This window comes from Helianthus annuus, chromosome 2 (assembly GCF_002127325.2).
Source record: "Helianthus annuus cultivar XRQ/B chromosome 2, HanXRQr2.0-SUNRISE, whole genome shotgun sequence".
Lineage (NCBI taxonomy): Eukaryota > Viridiplantae > Streptophyta > Magnoliopsida > Asterales > Asteraceae > Helianthus > Helianthus annuus.
Window position 1 is genome coordinate 37586166 of NC_035434.2, and position 26369 is coordinate 37612534.

The window sequence follows — 26369 nt, forward strand, 5'->3', positions numbered from 1 at the left end:
TTCTTGAGTACCCCACGTACTTCAAGTATGATTCAAGCTTTTCTTGAGTACCCCTCGTACTCAAGTATTCATCAAGTTTTATTATGGTATGAATTTTATGTAGATAAAGTATTCCTGTAAGTATCAGGATTGTTAATGGGTTGCAAAGCCATCAACATGTGACACGACATAGGAAGTCACCAAACCTTAGGCATTTAATTGGTATATTCTGAGACACAAAAGCACTACTCGATTCTCGCCCTCACCGAGAGTTGGCTGCCCGGCACCCGTTAGATCTAACCTTTTGTTCTGCGGTCTAGGTATATTGTTGATTAATGGTGCTTTTGTACCCTATTCGTGACACGATTCCTCGCATCATTTTTCATAGCGCATCCTACTTGGTACTCGTTTCTCACCAAGCGCGCTTCCCGTATTCTTATATCACATCACACTTGGTACTCGTTTCTCACCAAGTGTGTTTCTTGTATTCTTATATCGCTACACACTTGGTACTCGTTCTCACCAAGTGTGCTTTTTATTATCATACCATTTGTTAAACATAAAAATATTTGTAACATGTATTTCACCCCCGAAGTTATAAAACTGAAAACAGTTAAGAGAAAAGGGGGAGCATGAACTCACAGCTTTGCGTTCCTATGCGTCGTAAACTTCACCGGATTTGCTTAATTAACGTCGTAACCTATACGCGTTTTCTTAACGTTAGTCACTAGACTTGCGTCGCACAAGTACAGTCACTCTCTTTCGTGTATATTTTCTTGTGTTAAAAATATTTTATATTTTTAACTAAATGTCTTACTTATATTATTTTTTTCAAAAAAATAAATATAAGTCTTTTGTGTTTTGCACTTTGCACCCAAATTATGTATCTTGTATGCTGTATGTGTATTTTTGTATTTTTACTCGTTACGAGTATCTCCACGTCATATTATTTTTTTTAAAAAAATAATATATACCTAGTTCACAAAATAATCACATAGTTATACAAGCGATAAATATATATTCTAAATATATATTTTAACAAGTTTTATTTATGAAAATCCACCTCCGGTATTTGGAAATTTTGTAATAAAAATCATGGCGAAGTTTGTTTGGAAAACAAGTCAAAAATATATTCATAACACTTGTCACCAAAAATATTCTAAGTGTTATTTTCTGGAAAAATTTCGCCAGAGTTTCCTCTGTAACTGGAGGTGGCCACGCTTACTAGCGTATTGTTTTCTTTTAAAAATTCAACCAATCAATTTTCAGTCATCAATATATAATTTTTCAATATCAAACTAGTCAAAATAAATATGACTCGCAAACACATGAACTTGCAAGTTGTGTAAAAAAATGTGCAGTAACTTACTAGCACATTTAGTAAGTCTGTCCATCATTAAAAATAAAATCATTATCTCGAAAACTTTATTTTTAAAGAATGTGAAGTTTTACAACTTCTAGTCGGTATTTACGAAAATATTTCTTTGGTAAATTCTTTCGTTACACAAGTGTCTACACACTTTTTGGTTCTAAAAAATGTCTTTATTTTGAGAAAGATCCGGCTTTTTAAACATGATTTCATCATACACTTGGTTATTCAAAAATACCACTTGTAGATCTATAGATCTACTAGTTTAGAACTCCATTTCATAAGAAAAATATCGTTTTTACACAAGTTCATGTTTGTGAGTTAAAGGGTTCGTCATCTAATTATTTTTACACTAAACATAGTGCTAGTTCATGTTCCATGAACATGACCTAGCGTGGTTAGATAGCGATCCGTTCCCCTACTAGCATCCAACAATAATAAATAATCATAACAAAACAAGATCCAAGAGTTTTACACTAATATTTACTCATTAACCACTTTGTTCATCATTTTTAGTAGACTTTAAACTTTGATCTCTAGTGTTCATAATTTTCACCCGTTAAATCTCTTATTGACCACTTTAAACATGAACAAGAAGATGTTTAGAGTCACTTACTACTAGCTCGTGGCTAGGGAAGAAACTAGACGAAAAATGGGTGGTTAATAACGTTGTGGTGAGGTCCTTGGCAATCCGTAAGCACCGAGCTTCCTTATACGTGATCCTTCACACTTGTAAGTATGTAAATTGGCTAGTATGAAATTGGAAGATGTTAGTGGGTGTGTTGTGGCTCTCGGCCGAACCTCAAAGAGAAGGAAGAGAGAGTTGTAAAATATTTTTTTGTGATGTGTTGAATGAATGAAATGGTAACCTTCCATGTATTATTATAATCCATCCTCCACTAAAGACCATTAGATATTGTGTTCACTTGATACAAGACACAAGAGGATAAAATATTCTAATGTGTAAGGGTGTGTCTCACATGGGGGAACCGTCCAAGAGGGTGTTTGGTTAATAGTTTGTTTTCACTAACTAGCTAAGTATTAGTTAGTCGGATTTGTTAGGTGAATAAATAGATTATTTGGGTGATAATTTATAACGGGTGTTAGGGTATTCGGGGACCCTAACTAGCTTAGAAAAATAAAAACAATGCTTCTAGCATTATTTTTATGTTTCGGGTAATATCCGGTTGTTCGGTTATATACCGATTTGTTAAAGTGCTAAATTACACCTTTTAGTGACTTTAATGTATCCTTTTGTAACACTTTTGATTCCCAACACTTAGGGAAATATTCTGATTGAAAAATTATATTTTTTGCATAATATCCGTGTGCTAAAAGCTGAATTATTGCTGAATTATATCAGATTCTGCACTCAAAGTGCGTTCGGGTGCTTTTTAGTGCTTATTTTTGCTTTCGTATAGTATATATATTAAACCCTTGTATGTACTCTTGGGTTTTAATGTATTCTTGTCGTTGGACCTACACCTAGGCCCCAATTTTTATTGTCTGACTGCTTTCTGCAGTTCTGCTGACACAGTGTGTCTTACCGGTGAGTTTACTAGTATTTCTGACGCAACGCTCTCGTTTATGCATAAAGCAATATTTTGTAGTATACAACGTGCATGAATTCACTTGTTTAGCATGTAATCAGTCAATGCTGACATTTAAGCACATAATTGCAGTCATTAAATAATAATTAAGGAGTACGGAGATTACCGGTTTTGTGCCAGTTGTCACAAAATTTACCCCCCCCCCAATGAAAACGGTGCTTCAATTCGAGTGTTTAAATTTACAATTAACAAAAATCAAGCCGTTTCAAGCACCGTTACAAGGTAAGTTTTACATAAATCGACTCGTATCCTTTTTTTGATCAAAATCCCCAAAACATCGGTTTGTGTAATTCGAAAACAAAATAACTCACTTAAACTATTTTTAACGCGAGATTATTATCGGCAAATAACTGAGTTGGGATTATTATCGACCAAATTGAGAAAGTTGAGATTATTTATATCCAATTTGCCTTTAAATTTATATAATATTATTTTTTAAACTCTACAATAGATTAAAATATGATAAGTTACCAATATATCATCATTAAAAATATTAAAAACTGAATATCATGTGAAATAAATGTTAAGGAATAATTTCGTATTTCTTAGCATATAAATATAGATAATATCATAAAAATATATCTGATAAAAGAAAGAGTTAATTGCCAAAATCGTCCCTGAGGTTTGGGCACTTTTGCCATTTTCGTCCAAAATGACAGTTTGATATTATTTAGCCCCCCACGTTTGCAACTTTTTGCCATTTTCATCCAAATCCCTAACCAAGTTACTTTATACCGTCTGTTCTGGAGGTTTTGAAATTTCTCAATTATAAGGGGGTAACTTGTGTTTATCTCACTCTTTTATAACATTCCTATTTCCTTCTTCATAAAACACAGTGTTTATCTTTCTATAAAACCCAGCAACCATCATCATCAAATTTACAAAAAAAAAAATGAAAAAATAAACATCCGACTCAGATTTATAATCATCATCGTCTTGCAAAATAAAGAGGCTCGGATGCAGCCACGGCTGCAACCGATCATCGCCACAAATTTATATATACGCAGAAACAACATCCAAACCCGATCATCATCCAGTCTTTTATAACATTCCTTCATAAAAACCCATTTACATTTACAGACATAAAAAAGCCCCAAAAATTTATATATACGCAGATTTATACTTGTGCAAAAGCCCCAAAAATACAACCGACGACACCGAAAGCTGGTGGTAGGCTTCCAAAAACCCACAGAACTTCGATTTCACCCACTATGGCAACTTCACCCACAGAACTTCGATATTCCGGCCGCTGCCACTCAATCGCCACCACAAGCTTTCGGCCGCCACTCAATCGCTTCCACCACCACCAGTTCTGACTCGAGTGTGACTCCATTGCCGTTTGGATTCCAGATCGGCTCTTGTATAATTGGGCCTTGAGTTCGAGGATTGACGAGGGACCTAGGCCGACGATTGCACCTGGTGTTGCCGGAATACTCATGGTGTAGGTGGGAGACCTCCTAAGTTACCAAAATTAAACCCTAGCTCGTTGATCTAGTCAGGGTGGTACGGTGGGGGTGGGGGTGGTGGTGGTGGCGGTGTAGTGGGGGCGGTGGAGGTGCGGTGGTGGGGATGGTGGCGGTAGTGGTGTGGTGCCGGTAGTGGTGTGGTGCCGGTAGTGGTGTAGTGGGAGTGGGGGTGGGGGTGGTGTAGGACCGTTTTCGGGACCGAAACCGTGATTATCATGATTATGTTCATAGACGGGAAGATTCGAGACGGATGAAATACTTACTTGTATAGATTTGATAACATAACAAAGCAAACCGGCCTGATTAACAAGCTAACCGAACCATACCAAAGGAGTACACATCCGGGGAGAGACCAAGTGGTGATCTCTCCCTATGAGGACTCAAACCTCTAAAACTTCCAAGTGTTTGAAATGACAAAAGGTTGCTATTTATAGCCACACCCCTTTGTCTTTCAAACACACACGGTCAACCGAATAACCTTCTCGTTTGACCACTTCAAATGAGCGGGTCTATACACGTTCGATAGACCGTTTCACTAACTATTACAAATTCAGCGTAAAATAAATCTAATCTATTCGACAAGCATCAGACACAAAATCTGTATCAACAAATTCCCCCTTGTCCGTTGTTGTCGAATGCTGAAAATGCAACTGCAATCGATCTTCAGTCAAGTATTCATCTTCTCTGTGTTAACAAATTCCCCCTTGACCGATGATCCAGGTAAGTAGTATCTTGACGCTCCTTGTATAATATTTCCCCCTTAAAGTACGCGTATCCGTGTTGGGTGTTGTGCAATTTCCTCAATTGACCGATCTTCCGCTGATCTTCCAATACTCCAACCGGCATTTGATAAGGGTTCCATTTTATAAAAAAACTGCATCAAGTCTTGATCTGTCATAAGACAAACTCTACCACGTACGATTGCGTTTAGAAATTTACCAAAGAAATTCAACATACGAAAATTTTTATTCCCCCGTTTCTTTGGTAAGATCTCTAAATCTTAACAGATTCTCTCCACTTCAAAGAAACTGTCGTCAATTTCACAGAACAAATTCTCTCCACTGAGTAGAATTTATCTTCAAATGTTCACCAATTCCCTCCACTGAGCGGAACTGTCGTCAATCTTCACTGAATGTTTTCGATTGTTCGAAAAATCACGAAAACCACTTTCTTCTTTGCATAATCTAGTTGAATAAGAACTTCCCCTAGTACCCCGTAGGATCCGACTTGTATCCCTCCAAAGACTTTGTGAACTCGTTAGGACCGGTATTGACATTCTAGGTTCATTCATTCGTTACCAAATGCGAGAATATGACAATAAACAAAAAGCTTTCTTCTTTGCATATTCTAGTTGATAAAGAAATTTCGCCTAGTACCCCTTAGGATCCGACTTGTATCCCTCCAAAGACTTTGTGAACTCGTTAGGACCGGTATTGTGACAACCGGTAATTAACGCCTTTTAATTATGCAATTAACAAACATTTAAGGCGATAATAAGTAGTGTTTAAAGCACAATTAACTTAATTAGGCTATTTGAATGCCGATGAACGCCTATTCGACTTTACAGTGCACGTGTGACGATCCGCGGAGAAACTACATAATATTAAACGATAACGCGCTGAAACCGAACAAAATACTGACAACACCGACGAATACGAATTTTATACGCGTATTTTATATCTATAAATTTAGTTTTGCGAAACTTTCATGCTTTCGAACAGCTCAAAGCGCAAACGGAACGTTTTTACGCGATTTAACGCACCGACAAGCATACGCGTCTAATAACGACATACGACATAATGTTAGGTGTTCTGACTCTAAAATATTGAGTTACGACACTTTATGGAGTTCGAGTTTGAAAATAGGCTTCGTAAATGTATCGGGCCACTTGAGACGCGATATTGGGCTTGTGGGCCTTGGGCCCAAGCCCAAAACCCACAAACTAAACCTACCTATTTAAGATTTGTCAAACCCTAAGTTGCTCATTTTTCATCAGCCGCTATGTTGGAATATCCTCTCATTTTTGTGTCTTAAACCCTATCATCAAGAGATTTCACACACAAACAACATATCATCATCTTCACAAAATCCATAACTCACAAACCTCCCTCAAACACAGTCAAACACCTCTTGCTCTCCCTCTCGCTGACATCCGGCCATGGATCAGTGGCTCTGGTGCCGATTCTGATCAGTCAAACACGCATCCACACTCCATCATCTCTGCACTACCCCCCCCCCCCTCGATCGACAACACGGAGCACCACCACCGTCCGGTGGTGGTGCGGCGATGAAAATAAGAAGACAGAGATGAGAGAGAGACTAGAGTGAGAGAGAGAAGAACCGGAAGAAGATTGGAACGGCGACGAACCGCCGTCTGGTGGCGGCGGTGGTGTTTATCCGACGGGTTTCATGGTAAACCCCATCCTCTGTTTCTTTTTTTTTATTTTTTTATTTTTTTTTATTTTTTGAAGATTGATGATCGAAAAATGATGATTCTTGCTGTTGTTGTTGATGGTGACGAAGAGAGGTGCCGGCGGTGGAGTGTGGTGAGCCGACGACGATCGCTGAGATGGTGACGATGCGGTGGTGGGTCCAGAACGACGGTGGTAGTAGTGATATTTGAATGTTGGGACAGGTTTGATTCGGGAGATTTTTAGTTTGGTCCGGGATGTATCGACTCAACAGGAAGTACCGACTCAAGTTTTCGTTTCGAGCTCACAAGAGAAACACACGAGTAGTTCGGTTCCGTCAAGTCAGGTCACGGCTTATCGGGTCAGATTTGGTGCTCGGTCAACTCCAGTCAACAAAAGTCAGCGGTCAACGGCTCGGTCAACCGAGTCAACTCGGGTCAACCAGTCAACATCAGGTCAAACGCGGTCAACTCAAACCCGGTAAAGTTTTAATGTCGCGAAGAGTAATTTAGCTCGATATAGATTTCAGATTTTTAGTAGTTTACGCGACCGAGCTTGACCCGTTTCGTTTCTTTTTGGTATTAGTTTATATTTATTATACTCGATGAAAAGTTATATAGATTGATTCTATTATTAAATTGCGGTTGAAAATTTGATTGAATTTTGAAAATAAATCGACACTTTAGTTGTCGGGATCGTCCAAAACAGAGGAAACTCTGTCCGTTTTTCGTAAAATCCGTTACACGAAACCGTTATATTTCCTAAACGACGCCTACCAGATGTCAATGTATATTTTACAAAACAAATAAAAAGCGTAATATTTATTTTTGACGGCGTAAAGATTAACGAACCTCGACTACTTATACAAAATAAATATGATTATTTATTCTTATTTCAAAACATCGATAGTTCGACTAATTTCGAATATCTCTACAAAAGGAGCCTAATAGTTATAATTATTTTGAACGTCGACGATTTCGAATACTTTTATAACAATAAATAAATAAATATAACGTTTTGTATTTATTTCAAACCACGATTTGGAAATCTTATGAACTAAATATAATTTTTTTTATATATATTTCTTTCAATCGTCTAGAATCCGAATTATTCTAAAATGAATGTAATTGTTATATTTGTTTCAAACGTCATGTTTTCGAATATATACATATATATATTGTTTCCATCCTACGAAACCGACAACGGTATATTACCGAATCATACACAACATTTCGCATACGTACCATTATCGATTTACACATTTCGATTCATGACGACTTCGTAAATATATTTATATTTACACATATAAATATTTCGGAAACTAATTTATTTCGAGACTTAGTTTTATCCGTCAAAATAACACCACCTTTGGAGAGTCGTTTCTTTACGACTCGGTAAGAGCTCGGACACGTGGTTTAGCTAAGTTTAAATTAGAAACTTATAAGTGATTCCTTGTCAGGAATGCTATAGTTGCACACTAGCGTGACATGTTCTCGGAATGACATCACGGAAACACACTAAGCTAGCTTTGCACAGGAATATCCAGGTGAGTTCATAACCCCCACTTTTCACTGTTTTACATTTTTTTTATAAAATGTTTTCGGGGGTGGAAAGACATGCAAGTTTTGCAAAATCACACAAGGTTTCGATAAATCAATATCACATATTTATAAACCATTTTGCGACAGAATTTCAACGAACTCAAATGGTTTACGAAAAGATTATACTAAACATACCGGTTTTATGAAAACATAAGTGTTTTTCGAAACATGCATGAGTTTTAATAACACAAATGACGTGGGCAAAGGCCCAAGGACATGGGCAGAGGCCCAAGGACATGAATAACTCACACATTATACGTTAACTAGGGTATGGTTAAGCTAGGGAATGAATTGTTAGATCAGGTGAGCGAATAGTAATCTCTCTTAAGTGCCATTAATCTTGTATAAGACCGAGGGCAAAAGTGGTAGATCTATCGGGTGTAGCGAGCCCCACTCTTGGGTCCTTGTGTGGCCCATGTAGTGCTTTTGTTGTTCTAACCGGGTGGACCGGGGGAAATCCGCTAGGGTTGAGTGCTTCCTATGTCGCCACACATATTAATGTCCTTGCAAAACATTAATGATCTGTTCATAGACGCTTACATACCAGTTTTAATACTCAGATTTTCAAATGTTTTTAAGATTCATTTGAAGTAAACTCACAAATACATGGATTTACAAACTTTGGTAACGTTTTTCGAACTATACCTAAGTAAGAGGACACGCTGATCCTGCTTACAAAGGTTCGTTTGGGCTCGGCCCATTCTCTCTCGTGCAATGCACAAAGACTCTCGTGGGCTAGACTCACAGTTTTCATATATCATGCCAAGAAAATGATTTTACTATATTTTCTCAGCAACTTTAAAACCGGTTATCAAAAAGATTTATTTTAAATCTTTTCAAAACAAACTATGAACTCGCTCAACTTTATGTTGACTTTTTCGCATGTTCTTTCTCAGGTTGCATTTTTCCAAAACTACGGAACGGTTGGAATAGAAGAACCCACGGGATTTCGAGTACTTAGCGGGCGTTCATTGTTTAGAAGTCTTAGCTTTTTGCTTCCGCTGTGCAATGAAGATACCGGTCCAGTCACGCCAAGCTCTGATATTTCGGGGTGTGACAGATTGGTATCAGAGCTATAGGTTTCAGCGAATTAGGTTTTTGTAGAGATACCTAGGCTCTAACCTTAATTTCCTCTAGGGACTTAGATTCATAAGACGTTGAATACACACAGAACGCCTAGTACTCGAATATGGGTTCCAACCGTTGCCGAAAACAATGAGTCAACAATTTTGGTTTTAAACGTACACAAGTGTTGTGTTGATACACGTTACACGAAACAATTACACACAAAAATCAAAACTTTGAGTGTTTTGGATAGCATGTATTCAGGACCTTTGGAAAGCTTATGTTAAAACTCATTAGAGGTCCTCACTTAGAAACTGTGACTAACAACTCGGGAAAACGCTATTATCTATACCGTCTATGCTATTTTAATTACCTGAGCAGGTAATCTACGTGGAACGAAATACTAGTGCGCGAGTACACGCGAAACTTAAACTATACGTCAGCGGACGTCGAAGTGCATCATACATGACTTTCGAGGCAAGGCCTTGGGGAAACACAAACGGGCACGACTACAACCATGCAAATTCCGTCAGCGGGAGGAATACGTATCCAAATGCGGCAAATTGCCACGTGATCCTGCAAATGACACGAATCACGCTGAGGTACGTTTAACTGGGATTTCACAACAATCTATACTTACTCTAATGAGACTCACAACTATTGGCGCTGCAAAAGAAGTCACATGTCTTCGCATACCCCTACTTCATTCATGGCGATTATGCTACGTACAACATTCTATGGTAATGTCACATAACAAACAATCATCACGTAAACTTCCAGGTAAAGTCCTTAAATTTCTTTTGTTGAAATTTCGACTTTTGCATATAATGAGTAGATTTTCGCATTTCTACTCCCCCTAACGGTCATTGCATCACGATGATTTCATTTCTTGGTAGCGAACACTCAATTGCTTCATTGCTTGACAAATTCGTATGTTACGCATGTTTTTTTTGTTACGCATGCGGTTAAATTGATTCGTGAAAACCATCGGTGGCTTCACTCTAAATTGTTGCTTTATCCAAGTACAAATACCATTTCGCTACATCCAATTATTGCATTGGTGACCCCGTTATTGTTAAGTGTTGACTCTTTGGTATCGAGTCAACGGATTTCTTGGAAAACTCATCTTCTTTTGAGTGGCATACATGGTTTTTCGTTGTGACCATGTCGAGACTATCTTATTGATACATGAATTTATTGTTGGATTATGTTTCAACCAAGTTCAATTGATTGAACTTGCTCGTAATATATATTCGATTCAAGATTCCATATGATGGATTGAGGCCATCATATTTGAAATACTCCCAACAAGCACTTCATTTTCTTTGAACCATAACATGCTTGTTTGGTCTTCGACTTCACTGAATCGTTTCCTTGATCACGATCACCTTGTGGTGACGTTCTCACAAATTTGAAGCTTGCGCTAATCTCGTTGCTCACATCATGTACGGATTTAATTATTTATTTATTTGTTTATTGATATTAAATCCGCTTTGTTGGTTTATCATATTAGTGCAATCTTAACACAATCGTGTGTTAAGATAATGGTACACAAAATTCATGTCATATTCCAGTGTACCTCTTAACGGTTCTTTCGCCATCGAGCAAACATTTGTGATATTCATTGTTTTTCATCTTCGCTCGAAAACATTATTTATTTCTTTCATTTTCAATCGAAAATCCTATGAGATTTGTTTGAAACAAACATTCGGATTTACTTCGTTGAACCTTCATTTGATTTCAAACATAGGTGATACTTGTTCAATCACCACTATTATTGAATTATTTCGATCACTACGACACCTTGTGGTGTCGGTATAAACTTGTAGCTTGGGCTAATCATAATCGAGCGTTTCACGCAAAACACAGGTGATACTTGTTCAATCACCGCTATTATTGAATTGTTTCATTCAATACGACACCTTGTGGCGTCGGTATAAACTTGAAGCTTGTGCTAATCACGATCAGCCGTTTCATGCGAAACTGTATATGCTTTTCGTTTGACACATCATCTAAGTAGTCTTAATGCAACTATGTATTAAGACGATGATACACCATGTTCGGTTGTATTTCCTTTCGGTGTATCCTTGCAACTCAACATTGTCAACATGTTGATTTTATCTTATTCATTTATTGGTTCAATAGTTGACAAATCATAATCATTTCATGATACTATCCATTTGAGCTTGTTGATTCAAGTTTCAATTATACAACAACCAACACAAGTTTCTGATGGTAGTAAATTCTATTGTTCAAAAATTGATTTGTATATCGTGAACATTCGTTTGGAATTCTATTGGTTGAAATTCCTCTCTTATTGAATCCCGCAAACTTGATCACATTGGTGATAGTATCACTATGCTTCGTCACTTGACATCGATTTCTGAAACAAACTCAGTTAAACCATTGGTTTCTTATTGATGCAAAATGTCCTTACATCCATGTAATCTGAATAAGTTTTGATTCGATTACGTGGTCATTCACCTTGGTATTATTCGGACTCACCTAGGAACGACACAACTATGAGGAGATAACATAGACTAAATTTCGAGGACGAAATTTCTGCAACAGGGGGAGAATGTGACAACCGGTAATTAACGCCTTTTAATTACGCAATTAACAAACATTTAAGGCGATAATAAGTAGTGTTTAAAGCACAATTAACTTAATTAGGCTATTTGAATGCCGATGAACGCCTATTCGACTTTACAGTGCACGTGTGACGATCCGCGGAGAAACTACATAATATTAAACGATAACGCGCTGAAACCGAACAAAATACTGACAACACCGACGAATACGAATTTTATACGCGTATTTTATATTTATAAATTTAGTTTTGCGAAACTTTCAGGCTTTCGAACAGCTCAAAGCGCAAACGGAACGTTTTTACGCGATTTAACGCACCGACAAGCATACGCGTCTAATAACGACATACGACATAATGTTAGGTGTCCTGACTCGGTCACGGCTTATCGGGTCAGATTTGGTGCTCGGTCAACTCCAGTCAACAAAAGTCAGCGGTCAACGGCTCGGTCAACCGAGTCAACTCGGGTCAACCAGTCAACATCAGGTCAAACGCGGTCAACTCAAACCCGGTAAAGTTTTAATGTCGCGAAGAGTAATTTAGCTCGATGTAGATTTCAGATTTTTAGTAGTTTACGCGACCGAGCTTGACCCGTTTCGTTTCTTTTTGGTATTAGTTTATATTTATTATACTCGACGAAAAGTTATATAGATTGATTCTATTATTAAATTGCGGTTGAAAATTTGATTGAATTTTGAAAATAAATCGACACTTTAGTTGTCGGGATCGTCCAAAACAGAGGAAACTCTGTCCGTTTTTCGTAAAATCCGTTACACGAAACCGTTATATTTCCTAAACGACGCCTACCAGATGTCAATGTATATTTTACAAAACAAATAAAAAGCGTAATATTTATTTTTGACGGCGTAAAGATTAACGAACCTCGACTACTTATACAAAATAAATATGATTATTTATTCTTATTTCAAAACATCGATAGTTCGACTAATTTCGAATATCTCTACAAAAGGAGCCTAATAGTTATAATTATTTTGAACGTCGACGATTTCGAATACTTTTATAACAATAAATAAATAAATATAACGTTTTGTATTTATTTCAAACGACGATTTGGAAATCTTATGAACTAAATATAATTTTTTTTATATATATTTCTTTCAATCGTCTAGAATCCGAATTATTCTAAAATGAATGTAATTGTTATATTTGTTTCAAACGTCATGTTTTCGAATATATACATATATATATTGTTTCCATCCTACGAAAACGACAACGGTATATTACCGAATCATACACAACATTTCGCATACGTACCATTATCGATTTACACATTTCGATTCATGACGACTTCGTAAATATATTTATATTTACACATATAAATATTTCGGAAACTAATTTATTTCGAGACTTAGTTTTATCCGTCAAAATAACACCACCTTTGGAGAGTCGTTTCTTTACGACTCGGTAAGAGCTCGGACACGTGGTTTAGCTAAGTTTAAATTAGAAACTTATAAGTGATTCCTTGTTAGGAATGCTATAGTTGCACACTAGCGTGACATGTTCTCGGAATGACATCACGGAAACACACTAAGCTAGCTTTGCACAGGAATATCCAGGTGAGTTCATAACCCCCACTTTTCACTGTTTTACATTTTTTTTATAAAATGTTTTCGGGGGTGGAAAGACATGCAAGTTTTGCAAAATCACACAAGGTTTCGATAAATCAATATCACATATTTATAAACCATTTTGCGACAGAATTTCAACGAACTCAAATGGTTTACGAAAAGATTATACTAAACATACCGGTTTTATGAAAACATAAGTGTTTTTCGAAACATGCATGAGTTTTAATAACACAAATGACGTGGGCAAAGGCCCAAGGACATGGGCAGAGGCCCAAGGACATGGGCAGAGGCCCAAGGACATGAATAACTCACACATTATACGTTAATTAGGGTATGGTTAAGCTAGGGAATGAACTGTTAGATCAGGTGAGCGAATAGTAATCTCTCTTAAGTGCCATTAATCTTGTATAAGACCGAGGGCAAAAGTGGTAGATCTATCGGGTGTAGCGAGCCCCACTCTTGGGTCCTTGTGTGGCCCATGTAGTGCTTTTGTTGTTCTAACCGGGTGGACCGGGGGAAATCCGCTAGGGTTGAGTGCTTCCTATGTCGCCACACATATTAATGTCCTTGCAAAACATTAATGATCTGTTCATAGACGCTTACATACCAGTTTTAATACTCAGATTTTCAAATGTTTTTAAGATTCATTTGAAGTAAACTCACAAATACATGGATTTACAAACTTTGGTAACGTTTTTCGAACTATACCTAAGTAAGAGGACACGCTGATCCTGCTTACAAAGGTTCGTTTGGGCTCGGCCCATTCTCTCTCGTGCAATGCACAAAGACTCTCGTGGGCTAGACTCACAGTTTTCATATATCATGCCAAGAAAATGATTTTACTATATTTTCTCAGCAACTTTAAAACCGGTTATCAAAAAGATTTATTTTAAATCTTTTCAAAACAAACTATGAACTCGCTCAACTTTATGTTGACTTTTTCGCATGTTCTTTCTCAGGTTGCATTTTTCCAAAACTACGGAACGGTTGGAATAGAAGAACCCACGGGATTTCGAGTACTTAGCGGGCGTTCATTGTTTAGAAGTCTTAGCTTTTTGCTTCCGCTGTGCAATGAAGATACCGGTCCAGTCACGCCAAGCTCTGATATTTCGGGGTGTGACAGATTGGTATCAGAGCTATAGGTTTCAGCGAATTAGGTTTTTGTAGAGATACCTAGGCTCTAACCTTAATTTCCTCTAGGGACTTAGATTCATAAGACGTTGAATACACACAGAACGCCTAGTACTCGAATATGGGTTCCAACCGTTGCCGAAAACAATGAGTCAACAATTTTGGTTTTAAACGTACATAAGTGTTGTGTTGATACACGTTACACGAAACAATTACACACAAAAATCAAAACTTTGAGTGTTTTGGATAGCATGTATTCAGGACCTTTGGAAAGCTTATGTTAAAACTCATTAGAGGTCCTCACTTAGAAACTGTGACTAACAACTCGGGAAAACGCTATTATCTATACCGTCTATGCTATTTTAATTACCCGAGCAGGTAATCTACGTGGAACGAAATACTAGTGCGCGAGTACACGCGAAACTTAAACTATACGTCAGCGGACGTCGAAGTGCATCATACATGACTTTCGAGGCAAGGCCTTGGGGAAACACAAACGGGCACGACTACAACCATGCAAATTCCGTCAGCGGGAGGAATACGTATCCAAATGCGGCAAATTGCCACGTGATCCTGCAAATGACACGAATCACGCTGAGGTACGTTTAACTGGGATTTCACAACAATCTATACTTACTCTAATGAGACTCACAACTATTGGCGCTGCAAAAGAAGTCACATGTCTTCGCATACCCCTACTTCATTCATGGCGATTATGCTACGTACAACATTCTATGGTAATGTCACATAACAAACAATCATCACGTAAACTTCCAGGTAAAGTCCTTAAATTTCTTTTGTTGAAATTTCGACTTTTGCATATAATGAGTAGATTTTCGCATTTCTACTCCCCCTAACGGTCATTGCATCACGATGATTTCATTTCTTGGTAGCGAACACTCAATTGCTTCATTGCTTGACAAATTCGTATGTTACGCATGTTTTTTTTGTTACGCATGCGGTTAAATTGATTCGTGAAAACCATCGGTGGCTTCACTCTAAATTGTTGCTTTATCCAAGTACAAATACCATTTCGCTACATCCAATTATTGCATTGGTGACCCCGTTATTGTTAAGTGTTGACTCTTTGGTATCGAGTCAACGGATTTCTTGGAAAACTCATCTTCTTTTGAGTGGCATACATGGTTTTTCGTTGTGACCATGTCGAGACTATCTTATTGATACATGAATTTATTGTTGGATTATGTTTCAACCAAGTTCAATTGATTGAACTTGCTCGTAATATATATTCGATTCAAGATTCCATATGATGGATTGAGGCCATCATATTTGAAATACTCCCAACAAGCACTTCATTTTCTTTGAACCATAACATGCTTGTTTGGTCTTCGACTTCACTGAATCGTTTCCTTGATCACGATCACCTTGTGGTGACGTTCTCGCAAATTTGAAGCTTGCGCTAATCTCGTTGCTCACATCATGTACGGATTTAATTATTTATTTATTTGTTTATTGATATTAAATCCGCTTTGTTGGTTTATCATATTAGTGCAATCTTAACACAATCGTGTGTTAAGATAATGGTACACAAAATTCATGTCATATTCCAGTGTACCTCTTAACGGTTCTTTCGCCATCGAGCAAACATTTGTGATATTCATTGTTTTTCATCTTCGCTCGAAAACATTATTTATTTCTTTCATTTTCAATCGAAAATCCTATGAGATTTGTTTGAAACAAACATTCGGATTTACTTCGTTGAACCTTCATTTGATTTCAAACATAGGTGATACTTGTTCAATCACCACTATTATTGAATTATTTCGATCACTACGACACCTTGTGGTGTCGGTATAAACTTGTAGCTTGGGCTAATCATAATCGAGCGTTTCACGCAAAACACAGGTGATACTTGTTCAATCACCGCTATTATTGAATTGTTTCATTCAATACGACACCTTGTGGCGTCGGTATAAACTTGAAGCTTGTGCTAATCACGATCAGCCGTTTCATGCGAAACTGTATATGCTTTCGTTTGACACATCATCTAAGTAGTCTTAATGCAACTATGTATTAAGACGATGATACACCATGTTCGGTTGTATTTCCTTTCGGTGTATCCTTGCAACTCAACATTGTCAACATGTTGATTTTATCTTATTCATTTATTGGTTCAATAGTTGACAAATCATAATCATTTCATGATACTATCCATTTGAGCTTGTTGATTCAAGTTTCAATTATACAACAACCAACACAAGTTTCCGATGGTAGTAAATTCTATTGTTCAAAAATTGATTTGTATATCGTGAACATTCGTTTGGAATTCTATTGGTTGAAATTCCTCTCTTATTGAACCCCGCAAACTTGATCACATTGGTGATAGTATCACTATGCTTCGTCACTTGACATCGATTTCTGAAACAAACTCAGTTAAACCATTGGTTTCTTATTGATGCAAAATGTCCTTACATCCATGTAATCTGAATAAGTTTTGATTCGATTACGTGGTCATTCACCTTGGTATTATTCGGACTCACCTAGGAACGACACAACTATGAGGAGATAACATAGACTAAATTTCGAGGACGAAATTTCTGCAACAGGGGGAGAATGTGACAACCGGTAATTAACGCCTTTTAATTACGCAATTAACAAACATTTAAGGCGATAATAAGTAGTGTTTAAAGCACAATTAACTTAATTAGGCTATTTGAATGCCGATGAACGCCTATTCGACTTTACAGTGCACGTGTGACGATCCGCGGAGAAACTACATAATATTAAACGATAACGCGCTGAAACCGAACAAAATACTGACAACACCGACGAATACGAATTTTATACGCGTATTTTATATTTATAAATTTAGTTTTGCGAAACTTTCAGGCTTTCGAACAGCTCAAAGCGCAAACGGAACGTTTTTACGCGATTTAACGCACCGACAAGCATACGCGTCTAATAACGACATACGACATAATGTTAGGTGTCCTGACTCGGTCACGGCTTATCGGGTCAGATTTGGTGCTCGGTCAACTCCAGTCAACAAAAGTCAGCGGTCAACGGCTCGGTCAACCGAGTCAACTCGGGTCAACCAGTCAACATCAGGTCAAACGCGGTCAACTCAAACCCGGTAAAGTTTTAATGTCGCGAAGAGTAATTTAGCTCGATGTAGATTTCAGATTTTTAGTAGTTTACGCGACCGAGCTTGACCCGTTTCGTTTCTTTTTGGTATTAGTTTATATTTATTATACTCGACGAAAAGTTATATAGATTGATTCTATTATTAAATTGCGGTTGAAAATTTGATTGAATTTTGAAAATAAATCGACACTTTAGTTGTCGGGATCGTCCAAAACAGAGGAAACTCTGTCCGTTTTTCGTAAAATCCGTTACACGAAACCGTTATATTTCCTAAACGACGCCTACCAGATGTCAATGTATATTTTACAAAACAAATAAAAAGCGTAATATTTATTTTTGACGGCGTAAAGATTAACGAACCTCGACTACTTATACAAAATAAATATGATTATTTATTCTTATTTCAAAACATCGATAGTTCGACTAATTTCGAATATCTCTACAAAAGGAGCCTAATAGTTATAATTATTTTGAACGTCGACGATTTCGAATACTTTTATAACAATAAATAAATAAATATAACGTTTTGTATTTATTTCAAACGACGATTTGGAAATCTTATGAACTAAATATAATTTTTTTTATATATATTTCTTTCAATCGTCTAGAATCCGAATTATTCTAAAATGAATGTAATTGTTATATTTGTTTCAAACGTCATGTTTTCGAATATATACATATATATATTGTTTCCATCCTACGAAAACGACAACGGTATATTACCGAATCATACACAACATTTCGCATACGTACCATTATCGATTTACACATTTCGATTCATGACGACTTCGTAAATATATTTATATTTACACATATAAATATTTCGGAAACTAATTTATTTCGAGACTTAGTTTTATCCGTCAAAATAACACCACCTTTGGAGAGTCGTTTCTTTACGACTCGGTAAGAGCTCGGACACGTGGTTTAGCTAAGTTTAAATTAGAAACTTATAAGTGATTCCTTGTTAGGAATGCTATAGTTGCACACTAGCGTGACATGTTCTCGGAATGACATCACGGAAACACACTAAGCTAGCTTTGCACAGGAATATCCAGGTGAGTTCATAACCCCCACTTTTCACTGTTTTACATTTTTTTTATAAAATGTTTTCGGGGGTGGAAAGACATGCAAGTTTTGCAAAATCACACAAGGTTTCGATAAATCAATATCACATATTTATAAACCATTTTGCGACAGAATTTCAACGAACTCAAATGGTTTACGAAAAGATTATACTAAACATACCGGTTTTATGAAAACATAAGTGTTTTTCGAAACATGCATGAGTTTTAATAACACAAATGACGTGGGCAAAGGCCCAAGGACATGGGCAGAGGCCCAAGGACATGGGCAGAGGCCCAAGGACATGAATAACTCACACATTATACGTTAACTAGGGTATGGTTAAGCTAGGGAATGAACTGTTAGATCAGGTGAGCGAATAGTAATCTCTCTTAAGTGCCATTAATCTTGTATAAGACCGAGGGCAAAAGTGGTAGATCTATCGGGTGTAGCGAGCCCCACTCTTGGGTCCTTGTGTGGCCCATGTAGTGCTTTTGTTGTTCTAACCGGGTGGACCGGGGGAAATCCGCTAGGGTTGAGTGCTTCCTATGTCGCCACACATATTAATGTCCTTGCAAAACATTAATGATCTGTTCATAGACGCTTACATACCAGTTTTAATACTCAGATTTTCAAATGTTTTTAAGATTCATTTGAAGTAAACTCACAAATACATGGATTTACAAACTTTGGTAACGTTTTTCGAACTATACCTAAGTAAGAGGACACGCTGATCCTGCTTACAAAGGTTCGTTTGGGCTCGGCCCATTCTCTCTCGTGCAATGCACAAAGACTCTCGTGGGCTAGACTCACAGTTTTCATATATCATGCCAAGAAAATGATTTTACTATATTTTCTCAGCAACTTTAAAACCGGTTATCAAAAAGATTTATTTTAAATCTTTTCAAAACAAACTATGAACTCGCTCAACTTTATGTTGACTTTTTCGCATGTTCTTTCTCAGGTTGCATTTTTCCAAAACTACGGAACGGTTGGAATAGAAGAACCCACGGGATTTCGAGTACTTAGCGGGCGTTCATTGTTTAGAAGTCTTAGCTTTTTGCTTCCGCTGTGCAATGAAGATACCGGTCCAGTCACGCCAAGCTCTGATATTTCGGGGTGTGACAGGTATTGACATTCCAGGTTCATACGTTCGTTTTCAAGTGCGAGAATATGACAATAAACAAAATGCTTTCGAACATTTACGAATAACCGATAACAATCATAAACATTGACGTGCGGAAGTGAACATACCGTTTTTGGTTTTTGGCCCATAGTAGTCAAGTCACCATATTTGACGTTTGCATCGGTAACCGTGACTACCCCACATTTAAAAAAAATCATGTTTTCATCAAGCTTCATCATCCCGCGTGCTCTCAAACCCCATATGAATTTTGGCGTTGAATTCTATTGGTGGCACAAATAGAATAATCAAAGTTGCATGCCAACAAAACACCGTAAAGTTGCCAGTCAATAGACGTCCCTCTAGCCCATCAAGAATTAATATTTCCTTGTATACTAATTCGGGCAAAAAAAAAAGAAAAAAACATTTACCATTTCTATAAAGATCAACCCATACTCAATCCAATTTAGCACAAGCCCACTTGATTAAATCTCAAACCAAATCCATAACACCAATATCAATTTAGTGGACCAATATGGGATATCATCGGCCCAAAATAAAATTAATGTATGAAGATAACTTGAGGGCCCATCAGTTGAAGTATGAGTTTTAAAAAGCAAAACCTACTGCCAGTTTAGACATCATCTGTCTTCATCTTCACATTTCCCATCTCTCTCTTCGATACACAACTCAAACCAGATCTTTTTTTTTTTTTTTATCAAACCCCCTTTCTCCTTCAAAACACAAAAAACCCCAAACATCAACTTTGTCTCTCTCCTTTCGATTCCACCCTCAAAGAACCGGTTCATCAGAAAATTTCATCTAAACCCAGCCGACAACCTCTTTTTCTTCAATTGAATAATCAGCAGCTAACCATCTTTCTCTTTGCGATGAACAAACAAAAAAATTGAGTAGCCGGCAACTCATCTTCCAGCTTTGATTGATTCATCAAAACCCCATAAATTGCTGAAATCAAACATTCAGCCGACAACATCATTTGTCAGACCTCTTCTTCTTCTTCGATACCCAATAAGCAGCAGCCGACAACAAGTCTCCTTTCTTCGATATCCAGCACAAACATTTCTGCGATACCCAGCAAACAGACTTCAGCCGACGAAAGGACTTCGGCGAAACACCAGAGACACGACGAAACATGAAGCCGACGAAACTCATTGGGGGACGACGAAACTCATTGTCTGACGAAACGACTCGACAGAGGGTTTTGCCGAAGGGTTTCGTTTCGTCATGGGAAGTGGGGTTTCGTCGGAAACCCTAAAATTTCTTAACAGCCGCCACCACTTCTTCAAGAACACGGCCTCTGTTCACTTTGCAGATCTGACGAAAATCCTTAAAAACATGATATTTGATGATGAAAACTTGTTGATTTCGGTGTGAAACATAAAACCCAACACTTTGTACGGTCCGACTCAGCTCAGATCCGTATATTCGGTCTCGAATCTGGGTTTTTCTTCATTTCACCATTTTTTTTAGATCTTGAACAAAAAAAATCACGAAAATCACATATTTAGAGCACACGTGACTTAGCAAACTGTTAGATTCACTAAATCGGGCACCATGGCTCTGATATCAATTGTAGGACCGTTTTCGGGACCGAAACCGTGATTATCATGATTATGTTCATAGACGAGAAGATTAGAGACAGAATGAAATACTTACTTGTATAGATTTGATAACATAACAAAGCGAACCGGCCCGATTAACAAGCTAACCGAACCATACCAAAGGAGTACACATCCGGGGAGAGACCAAGTGGTGATCTCTCCCTGTGAGGACTCAAACCTCTAAAACTTCCAAGTGTTTGAAATGACAAAAGGTTGCTATTTATAGCCACACCCCTTTGTCTTTCAAACACACACACGGTCAACCGAATAACCCTCTCGTTTGACCACTTCAAACGAGCGGGTCTATACATGTTCGATAGACCGTTTCACTAACTATTACAAATTCAGCGTAAAATAAATCTAATCTATTCGACAAGCATCGGACACAAAATCCGTATCAACAGGTGGGGGTGGGGGAGGTGAATGATCTGTGAACAACTGAATACTCGTATATAAGGTATGTATGCATTGACCACTTTATAATTTACCCCCTTATCAATTTCAAATTTCAAAAATACCCTAAAGTGGGTAAAAAGTAACCTGTTGGGCATTTGGGTAACTTGGTTAGGGATTTAGATGAAAATGGCAAAAAGTTGCAAACTTGGGGGGCTAAATAATACCAAACTGTCATTTTGGACGAAAATGGCAAATGTGCCCAAACCTCGGGGACGATTTTGGCAATTAACTCTAAAAGAAAAGTTTATTTTTCGAGTAATGAATCTACTAGAATGAAGCATGGTTATGGAACATAAAAAAGCAAAAAAATTCTGTATTTCTTAGCATATAAATATAGATAACTAAACATATGGTTATGGAACATAAAAAAACAAAAAATTTTCCATGATGTTGCTGAACTGTTTTGGGGTGTATTGTTACTTGTGTTTGAATCTTGTACCCATTTTTGTCAATTTAATAAAAATTTAGAAATTTTTCAAAAATATATCAAGTTAGTGTTCAAAAGTGTTCACCTTATGCGAAAGTGAAAAGTAAACGCGAAGGTGACATGAAGGTTATCCTTTGCGTAGGTTAGACAAAAGACTTGGAACCACGAATGTACCCACGAAGGATACACCAAGGCCAATTACCATGAAGGTGATGGTCCACGAAGGTGTCGCGTAAGTGAGTCGCGAAGGTTACACGAAGGAGGATTTTCGTATCAGCACCTTCGCCAAGATTGTCAAGACGAAAGACACTTTCGCGTGACACTGTACATGCGAAGGTGCGCGGAAAAGACAAATTCTCCGACCAGCAGACAAAATGTACACTTTCTGCGCCACTAATCTTTGTAGGTCAACCAATAGAATTTTCCGGTGTGTCTGTACTATTACAGTGACAAATTCTGAACAGAAAACTCGTCCGAAACAATGGTGTTTAAATTTTTGTGTACACAACTGAATAGAAACTATGTTTTTCATTATCTCCATTGATTTTAACAAGGTTTTGATGAGTATATCAGTAAATCGTATCATTTTGTCATGTTTTAATCCATTTTATCTTCCAAGAACATGGGTTTAGTGATTTTGTGCAAGAAAACTTCAAGATTCACTCAAAAACTCACTAAAATGCTTGGTTTTCAACAAGGAATTGAGCCAAAGCTCTAATACCACTTGTAGGTCCCTAGAATGGAGCCAAGACAACCAATTCCTGGTTGATGAACACACAAACAAGTGCGGAATCAAAGTTTGTATGCAAACCGAAGCAACAACACACCAATAACAGGATAAATATCACTTTAAAGCTTCAATATTTTGATTTCAGCAGAGTAACAATTCCATAAATACACAAGAATGATCCAATACTCTCCGAATGTGTTCCTAACTAACAAAATAACAACTGCTGGTATTTATAGGCCAACCTAGTAGAGTCCACGATGGAAACAGTCTACATGCGAAGGTAAGCTACTCCACGTGAAGGTCACCATCGCCCCCATCAATCACACGAAGGAAGTACCTTCGTGGATATTCCACACGAAGGACTACCTTCGTGTACACGAGGGTTCACAAGTGTTCTTCGTGGGGCACCTTCGTGAGCATACAATAAAAGCTGCAGTTTACTGCAGCATGTTGTCCAAGTCAAACCGGAGGATGTTTGACTTGGTCAACTTACATCAAAATTCAAACTAACAAAACAAAAGATCATTTATATATTACAAATCAATACACAAGCTATAGACACAAAAACGTGCATCAACAGAACATTCAAGAAGGGACTGAGAATTTCATTAATAGCACATTGTGATTCATGAATCTGAGTTCACTCTCCAGCCTCACTTAGGATTCAAAATTTTATAGCAAAAGACCCAAATACAAGCCTATTAGTCAGTCTTCTATTGCATACATAGCTAGTCAGCTCAGGTTGAGGACTTGTCATGGAGACTCGACCAAAAGACCCAAACACAAGCCTCTTTTCTTGTGTAGGCACTTGGCTGGATGCACACTTGACTGTCCGTGACCTTATGAGGACTGCGGGTCTGGATCGTTATTGGTAGCACCCATAGACGAGCCTACTTCTAAAGTAGTTGTTCCATAGCCCCAGTTCAGCGGATTGACATGCAACACTGGCATAGTACCCCTTCCAATTGCTCTCATGGACGACCCTAGAAGAATCGTTAATTGGAGACCATTAACAAAATTAGAAATAAGACAAGAAATCACAAACATGCCCAACCCCAGCCAACCCACAAGAAATGAAAATGAATCGACATAGATAAATGAAACATACCATAAACAATCGATCAGCCAAAACTATGATGCAACAAAGATTATGAAAAGCTAATTATCTATTTTCCAAAAACGTTAGGTAACGAGAATACCTTAAACAATCGATCAGACAATCAAGTCTAGCAAAACACAATCTAAAGCACAGAAAAACGCCATATCGATGCTTCGAATGGAAGCAAATAACTATATAGAAATCAAACGCCATGGGTTATAAGTCTTGAAGGTTTTTTCATTCCGCGGTTACCAAACCATGGAACAGAATATTTGGAATTGGTAATTGACTGAACCCTAGATCCACATTGACGGAACTTAGCGACCTTAAATAGAAGGGACTTTCACTGGTTTGAACTGGGTTTGGGCTTCTCTATTGGGAATTCAATCCTAAATCGAGCCTTATACAAATAGAAAGAATTCCCGGTCCAAATTTTCCTATATTCCAACTAAGCGACAAACAACCCAGTTAAATATACCAAACAACTCATCTTCTCTATTTGGGCCTAAACCTAATATATACCAATCTATACATTTATTTTTATGCACACAGTACAAGATATCTATACTAATCACATAATGCACAAAATAGCATTTCCTAACTTGACTTCCAATCCACTACCATTTTACTATCATTGACTTTTTTCTAGCATCTACGTTTTGACAAGAATTAACTATTTGACCATCTTTGCTTTTTTGTTTTGTAATTATTCAACTCACATCTGACTCCATTTTCCACTCTACATTCATCAATTAATTGTAAGCAGCAGTTGAACGTTTATGAAATTAAGTGCCTGGTCCATCTGTTCAGTAGCCAACACCAACACCAACACCAACAGCAGCAACAGTACCAAAAGAAATACAAAGTTGCTAGTAACAACTTATTTATTATCTCACTATTCTTTGATTGTAATTGACTGCTTCTTGTAAATATTCAATTCAAAGCAACCAATCACATTTGAATTCAACCGTCACTTTATATAATATTGTGTTTTTAAAGTTTACAATAAATTAAAGTATGTATTTTTTTTAGACAATACTCGTTAGGATTTTAAAGTATGTATTTTTTTCTTTACCTTGTAAATTTATATAATATTATGTTTTTAAACTCTAAAATAAATTAAAGTATAATATTTTCGATCTTCATTGAGTGTAACCTTTTGAAAATATATGCTTGTGGAAATATTAAATACATTATTGTTGTATAGATGTGACACCTATGCCTCCACGGCCATCAAACAAATGCCAAACCAATAAAATATTGTGTTTCATTCTTGGGATTTGTATAAATGTGTGTATCGTTTGCACATATAAATTCTTGTTCGATTTCGGGCTTTAAATCGCTTTTTAGAAGGTTATACGCGATCTGATGCGTAAATATAACCAGTTTAATGCAACATACACTCCAAAACAGTGACATAGGCTTAACATACCTTAAATAACCTTTACATAACTTAGAAATAAGTTTTGGATGGTTTGGTATGCCGAAATGAAGTTTATTCGCTTACAGGGACTAAATTCGACAAACTGCGAAAGTATGTCAATTTATACTGTAACAGACCCTCCAGAACTTGATCATAAGTTAAACATACCCTAAATATCCTTTACATAGCTTAGAAATAGGCTTTGAGGGGTTTGGTATGCTAAAATAAACTTATTTGATTCAATAGAGACTAAAACCGTCAAAAGTGCATAAGTTTGCATTTTCACGCATATCTTACGTCCTGAATATATCCGGACATCCAAAAATTTATCTAATCATTAATATCTTTTATTTTAGTGATTGGCATGACAAAATTCCATTCGTCGCGTAATTTGGATCGTTTTTGCGTTCACTACGGTTTCCGTCGTAATTAACCGAACAACGCAACCGTAAGACCAAACGAGTCGACATCCGAGATGTTTTTGAGCATATTTTAAGTTCCATATACTTTAACT